Consider the following 8,414-nt stretch of genomic DNA (forward strand, 5'->3'; position numbering starts at 1 on the left):
ACATGGAGGATGGGGGGGGATGAAGCATGATGTGGGGGCGCAACATGGAGGATGGGGGGGATGAAGCATGATGTGGGGGCGCAACATGGAGGATGGGGGGGATGAAGCATGATGTGGGGGCGCAACATGGAGGATGGGGGGATGAAGCATGATGTGGGGGCGCAACATGGAGGATGGGGGGGGATGAAGCATGATGTGGGGGCGCAACATGGAGGATGGGGGGGCTGAAGCATGATGTGGGGGCGCAACATGGAGGATGGGGGGGATGAAGCATGATGTGGGGGCGCAACATGGAGGATGGGGGAGATGAAGCATGATGTGGGGGCGCAACATGGAGGATGGGGGGATGAAGCATGATGTGGGGGCGCAACATGGAGGATGGGGGGGATGAAGCATGATGTGGGGGCGCAACATGGAGGATGGGGGGATGAAGCATGATGTGGGGGCGCAACATGGAGGATGGGGGGGGATGAAGCATGATGTGGGGGCGCAACATGGAGGATGGGGGGGGATGAAGCATGATGTGGGGGCGCAACATGGAGGATGGGGGGGGATGAAGCATGATGTGGGGGCGCAACATGGAGGATGGGGGGATGAAGCATGATGTGGGGGCGCAACATGGAGGATGGGGGGGATGAAGCATGATGTGGGGGCGCAACATGGAGGATGGGGGGGATGAAGCATGATGTGGGGGCGCAACATGGAGGATGGGGGGGCTGAAGCATGATGTGGGGGCGCAACATGGAGGATGGGGGGGATGAAGCATGATGTGGGGGCGCAACATGGAGGATGGGGGGGATGAAGCATGATGTGGGGGCGCAACATGGAGGATGGGGGGATGAAGCATGATGTGGGGGCGCAACATGGAGGATGGGGGGATGAAGCATGATGTGGGGGCGCAACATGGAGGATGGGGGGATGAAGCATGATGTGGGGGCGCAACATGGAGGATGGGGGGATGAAGCATGATGTGGGGGCGCAACATGGAGGATGGGGGGATGAAGCATGATGTGGGGGCGCAACATGGAGGATGGGGGGATGAAGCATGATGTGGGGGCGCAACATGGAGGATGGGGGGGATGAAGCATGATGTGGGGGCGCAACATGGAGGATGGGGGGGATGAAGCATGATGTGGGGGCGCAACATGGAGGATGGGGGAGATGAAGCATGATGTGGGGGCGCAACATGGAGGATGGGGGGGGGATGAAGCATGATGTGGGGGCGCAACATGGAGGATGGGGGGGGATGAAGCATGATGTGGGGGCGCAACATGGAGGATGGGGGGGATGAAGCATGATGTGGGGGCGCAACATGGAGGATGGGGGGATGAAGCATGATGTGGGGGCGCAACATGGAGGATGGGGGGGGATGAAGCATGATGTGGGGGCGCAACATGGAGGATGGGGGGGCTGAAGCATGATGTGGGGGCGCAACATGGAGGATGGGGGGGATGAAGCATGATGTGGGGGCGCAACATGGAGGATGGGGGAGATGAAGCATGATGTGGGGGCGCAACATGGAGGATGGGGGGGATGAAGCATGATGTGGGGGCGCAACATGGAGGATGGGGGGGATGAAGCATGATGTGGGGGCGCAACATGGAGGATGGGGGGATGAAGCATGATGTGGGGGCGCAACATGGAGGATGGGGGGGGATGAAGCATAATGTGGGGGCGCAACATGGAGGATGTGGGGGGATGAAGCATGATGTGGGGGCGCAACATGGAGGATGGGGGTGGATGAAGCATGATGTGGGGGCGCAACATGGAGGATGGGGGGATGAAGCATGATGTGGGGCGCAACATGGAGGATGGGGGGGATGAAGCATGATGTGGGGGCGCAACATGGAGGATGGGGGGGATGAAGCATGATGTGGGGGCGCAACATGGAGGATGGGGGGGCTGAAGCATGATGTGGGGGCGCAACATGGAGGATGGGGGGGATGAAGCATGATGTGGGGGCGCAACATGGAGGATGGGGGGGATGAAGCATGATGTGGGGGCGCAACATGGAGGATGGGGGGATGAAGCATGATGTGGGGGCGCAACATGGAGGATGGGGGGATGAAGCATGATGTGGGGGCGCAACATGGAGGATGGGGGGGATGAAGCATGATGTGGGGGCGCAACATGGAGGATGGGGGGGATGAAGCATGATGTGGGGGCGCAACATGGAGGATGGGGGGGATGAAGCATGATGTGGGGGCGCAACATGGAGGATGGGGGGGATGAAGCATGATGTGGGGGCGCAACATGGAGGATGGGGGGGATGAAGCATGATGTGGGGGCGCAACATGGAGGATGGGGGGAATGAAGCATGATGTGGGGGCGCAACATGGAGGATGGGGGGGATGAAGCATGATGTGGGGGCGCAACATGGAGGATGGGGGGAATGAAGCATGATGTGGGGGCGCAACATGGAGGATGGGGGGGATGAAGCATGATGTGGGGGCGCAACATGGAGGATGGGGGGATGAAGCATGATGTGGGGGCACAACATGGAGGATGGGGGGGATGAAGCATGATGTGGGGGCACAACATGGAGGATTGGGGGGATGAAGCATGATGTGGGGGCACAACATGGAGGATGGGGGGGATGAAGCATGATGTGGGGGCACGGCATGGAGGATGGGGGGATGAAGCATGATGTGGGGGCACAACATGGAGGATGGGGGGGATGAAGCATGATGTGGGGGTGCAATATGGAGGATGCAGCATGATGGGGGTGCGCAGCATGGGGGATGGAGCAGAATGGGAAAATGGGGAGGGGGGAGGGAAAATGAGGGTGGTGGACAGTATAGCGAATGGGAGTTGCAGTATGGAGAATGGGAGGCATGGTATGGAGAATGGGGTAGCATGGGGGGTGCTCGGTATGGAAGGGGAACCATGGTGGGCTTGGTATGGAGAAGGGACAGCATGGGGAGCGCTCAGTTAGGAGCGTGGGAGGGCTTGGTATACAGAATGCAAAGCATAAGGCTCATTATAGAGTGGGGACATCATGAGGGGGACAGTGAAGTGGGGGCTGCATGGAGAGGTGGAGGTCATAGTTCATAAGTGAGGAAGGTCTGGAGGGTATAATTCAGTGGTGAGGACAGTGGGGGGTTTCATTTGAGGGGGCAGTGTAGTGGAAATGTTATAGGAGAGAATAATGTGGAGGCTGTATACTGTAAGTGACACGGTGTGGGGTCATTCTTTGTGCAGTGAGCTCAGTGATGGGCAATTATTTATTCTTGGGCACAGCCTTGGGCTTACTTAGGGTGGTTACTCTTTAGTGAGGAGAATTATGAGTCTGTCACCAGGTTTTTGCCACCTAATTTGAGAGCAGCATAATGTAGGGGCAGAGATCCTGATTCCAGCGTTGTCACTTACTGGGCTGCTTAGTGTAGTTTTGATAAAATCACTGTTTAATCAGCAGTAGTTATCATTACAGGACTACTTTGTGTGCTGCAGAAATAAGAAGAAACAGAAATCTTTAAATTTGGCTAAGTATCTGTATATCCCATGGTCAATAATTAGCGATAATAAACACTATAGTGCACATAAAAAGTTTTATTAGACACAAGGTACATGGGGTATAGAATATAATAAAACACAGGACAGGATTTGACAATGACAGGCCACACGCAGGGTAATTCATATACTGTCTCTCTGATATACACAGTGCTGAGTGATAGAACCAAGCTTATACATGAAACACCGACCAGCCTTTACTTACAGCAGAGACTGACCAGAGCCACATAATCACAGGCTAGAAAAACAGTGAGCCATAGAAAACCACAACAGCACTGGCTAGCAGTACAGGGGCTTACCAACAGGGGGAGATCGCAGTACAGGGAGCTTACCAACAGGGGGAGATCGCAGTACAGGGAACTTACCAACAGGGGGAGATCGCAGTACAGGGAACTTACCAACAGGGGGAGATCACAGTACAGCGAGCTTACCAACAGGGGGAGATCACAGTACAGGAGCTTACCAACAGGGGGAGATCGCAGTACAGGGGCTTACCAACAGGGGGAGATCGCAGTACAGGGAGCTTACCAACAGGGGGAGATCGCAGTACAGGGAGCTTACCAACAGGGGGAGATCGCAGTACAGGGAGCTTACCAACAGGGGGAGATCGCAGTACAGGGAGCTTACCAACAGGGGGAGATCGCAGTACAGGAGCTTACCAACAGGGGGAGATCGCAGTACAGGGAGCTTACCAACAGGGGGAGATCGCAGTACAGGGAGCTTACCAACAGGGGGAGATCGCAGTACAGGGGCTTACCAACAGGGGGAGATCGCATTACAGGGAGCTTACCAACAGGGGGAGATCGCAGTACAGGGAGCTTACCAACAGGGGGAGATCGCAGTACAGGGAGCTTACCAACAGGGGGAGATCGCAGTACAGGGAGCTTACCAACAGGGGGAGATCGCAGTACAGGGAGCTTACCAACAGGGGGAGATCGCAGTACAGGGAGCTTACCAACAGGGGGAGATCGCAGTACAGGGAGCTTACCAACAGGGGGAGATCGCAGTACAGGAGCTTACCAACAGGGGGAGATCGCAGTACAGGGAGCTTACCAACAGGGGGAGATCGCAGTACAGGGAGCTTACCAACAGGGGGAGATCGCAGTACAGGGAGCTTACCAACAGGGGGAGATCGCAGTACAGGAGCTTACCAACAGGGGGAGATCGCAGTACAGGGAGCTTACCAACAGGGGGAGATCGCAGTACAGGGAGCTTACCAACAGGGGGAGATCGCAGTACAGGGAGCTTACCAACAGGGGGAGATCGCAGTACAGGAGCTTACCAACAGGGGGAGATCGCAGTACAGGGAGCTTACCAACAGGGGGAGATCGCAGTACAGGGAGCTTACCAACAGGGGGAGATCGCAGTACAGGGAGCTTACCAACAGGGGGAGATCGCAGTACAGGAGCTTACCAACAGGGGGAGATCGCAGTACAGGGAGCTTACCAACAGGGGGAGATCGCAGTACAGGGAGCTTACCAACAGGGGGAGATCGCAGTACAGGGAGCTTACCAACAGGGGGAGATCGCAGTACAGGAGCTTACCAACAGGGGGAGATCGCAGTACAGGGAGCTTACCAACAGGGGGAGATCGCAGTACAGGGAGCTTACCAACGGAGAGATCGCAGTACAGTGAGCTTACCAACAGGGGGAGATCGCAGTACAGAGAGCTTATCAACAGGGGGAGATCGCAGTACAGTGAGCTTACCAACAGGGGGAGATCGCAGTACAGGGAGCTTACCAACAGGGGGAGATCGCAGTACAGGAGCTTACCAACAGGGGGAGATCGCAGTACAGGGAGCTTACCAACAGGGGGAGATCGCAGTACAGGGAGCTTACCAACGGAGAGATCGCAGTACAGTGAGCTTACCAACAGGGGGAGATCGCAGTACAGGGAGCTTACCAACAGGGGGAGATCGCAGTACAGGGAGCTTACCAACAGGGGAGATCGCAGTACAGGAGCTTACCAACAGGGGGAGATCGCAGTACAGGAGCTTACCAACAGGGGGAGATCGCAGTACAGGGAGCTTACCAACAGGGGGAGATCGCAGTACAGGAGCTTACCAACAGGGGGAGATCGCAGTACAGGGAGCTTACCAACAGGGGGAGATCGCAGTACAGGGAGCTTACCAACAGGGAGATCGCAGTACAGGAGCTTACCAACAGGGGGAGATCGCAGTACAGGAGCTTACCAACAGGGGGAGATCGCAGTACAGGGAGCTTACCAACAGGGGGAGATCGCAGTACAGGAAGCTTACCAACGAAGAGATCGCAGTACAGTGAGCTTACCAACAGGGGGAGATCGCAGTACAGGGAGCTTACCAACAGGGGGAGATCGCAGTACAGGGAGCTTACCAACAGGGGGAGATCGCAGTACAGGAGCTTACCAACAGGGGGAGATCGCAGTACAGGAGCTTACCAACAGGGGGAGATCGCAGTACAGGGAGCTTACCAACAGGGGGAGATCGCAGTACAGGGAGCTTACCAACAGGGGGAGATCGCAGTACAGGAGCTTACCAACAGGGGGAGATCGCAGTACAGGGAGCTTACCAACAGGGGGAGATCGCAGTACAGGGAGCTTACCAACAGGGGGAGATCGCAGTACAGGGAGCTTACCAACAGGGGGAGATCGCAGTACAGGGAGCTTACCAACAGGGGGAGATCGCAGTACAGGGAGCTTACCAACAGGGGGAGATCGCAGTACAGGGAGCTTACCAACAGGGGGAGATCGCAGTACAGGGAGCTTACCAACAGGGGGAGATCGCAGTACAGGGAGCTTACCAACAGGGGGAGATCGCAGTACAGGGAGCTTACCAACAGGGGGAGATCGCAGTACAGGGAGCTTACCAACAGGGGGAGATCGCAGTACAGGGAGCTTACCAACAGGGGGAGATCGCAGTACAGAGAGCTTACCAACAGGGGGAGATCGCAGTACAGGGAGCTTACCAACAGGGGGAGATCGCAGTACAGGGAGCTTACCAACAGGGGGAGATCGCAGTACAGGGAGCTTACCAACAGGGGGAGATCGCAGTACAGGGAGCTTACCAACAGGGGGAGATCGCAGTACAGGGAGCTTACCAACAGGGGGAGATCGCAGTACAGGGAGCTTACCAACAGGGGGAGATCGCAGTATAGGGAGCTTACCAACAGGGGGAGATCGCAGTACAGGGAGCTTACCAACAGGGGGAGATCGCAGTACAGGGAGCTTACCAACAGGGGAAGATCGCAGTACAGGGAGCTTACCAACAGGGGGAGATCGCAGTACAGGGAGCTTACCAACAGGGGGAGATCGCAGTACAGGGAGCTTACCAACAGGGGGAGATCGCAGTACAGGGAGCTTACCAACAGGGGGAGATCGCAGTACAGGGAGCTTACCAACAGGGGGAGATCGCAGTACAGGGAGCTTACCAACAGGGGGAGATCGCAGTACAGGGAGCTAACCAACAGGGGGAGATCGCAGTACAGGGAGCTTCCAACAGGGGGAGATCGCAGTACAGGGAGCTTACCAACAGGGGGAGATCGCAGTACAGGGAGCTTACCAACAGGGGGAGATCGCAGTACAGGGAGCTTACCAACAGGGGGAGATCGCAGTACAGGGAGCTTATCAACAGGGGGAGATCGCAGTACAGGGAGCTTACCAACAGGGGGAGATCGCAGTACAGGGAGCTTACCAACAGGGGGAGATCGCAGTACAGGGAGCTTACCAACAGGGGGAGATCGCAGTACAGGGAGCTTACCAACAGGGGGAGATCGCAGTACAGGGAGCTTACCAACAGGGGGAGATCGCAGTACAGGGAGCTTACCAACAGGGGGAGATCGCAGTACAGGGAGCTTACCAACAGGGGGAGATCGCAGTACAGGGAGCTTACCAACAGGGGGAGATCGCAGTACAGGGAGCTTACCAACAGGGGGAGATCGCAGTACAGGGAGCTTACCAACAGGGGGAGATCGCAGTACAGGGAGCTTACCAACAGGGGGAGATCGCAGTACAGGGAGCTTACCAACAGGGGGAGATCGCAGTACATGGAGCTTACCAACAGGGGGAGATCGCAGTACATGGAGCTTACCAACAGGGGGAGATCGCAGTACAGGGAGCTTACCAACAGGGGGAGATCGCAGTACAGGGAGCTTACCAACAGGGGGAGATCGCAGTACAGGGAGCTTACCAACAGGGGGAGATCGCAGTACAGGGAGCTTACCAACAGGGGGAGATCGCAGTACAGGGAGCTTACCAACAGGGGGAGATCGCAGTACAGGGAGCTTACCAACAGGGGGAGATCGCAGTACAGGAGCCTACCAACAGGGGGAGATCGCAGTACAGGGAGCTTACCAACAGGGGGAGATCGCAGTACAGGGAGCTTACCAACAGGGGGAGATCGCAGTACAGGGAGCTTACCAACAGGGGGAGATCGCAGTACAGGGAGCTTACCAACAGGGGGAGATCGCAGTACAGGGAGCTTACCAACAGGGGGAGATCGCAGTACAGGGAGCTTACCAACAGGGGGAGATCGCAGTACAGGGAGCTTACCAACAGGGGGAGATCGCAGTACAGGGAGCTTACCAACAGGGGGAGATCGCAGTACAGGGAGCTTACCAACAGGGGGAGATCGCAGTACAGGGAGCTTACCAACAGGGGGAGATCGCAGTACAGGGAGCTTACCAACAGGGGGAGATCGCAGTACAGGGAGCTTCCAACAGGGGGAGATCGCAGTACAGGGAGCTTACCAACAGGGGGAGATCGCAGTACAGGAAGCTTACCAACAGGGGGAGATCGCAGTACAGGGAGCTTACCAACAGGGGGAGATCGCAGTACAGGGAGCTTACCAACAGGGGGAGATCGCAGTACAGGGAGCTTACCAACAGGGGGAGATCGCAGTACAGGGAGCTTACCAACAGGGGGAGATC

This window comes from Anomaloglossus baeobatrachus, chromosome 6 (assembly GCF_048569485.1).
Source record: "Anomaloglossus baeobatrachus isolate aAnoBae1 chromosome 6, aAnoBae1.hap1, whole genome shotgun sequence".
In the NCBI taxonomy this organism is placed as follows: Eukaryota; Metazoa; Chordata; class Amphibia; order Anura; family Aromobatidae; genus Anomaloglossus; species Anomaloglossus baeobatrachus.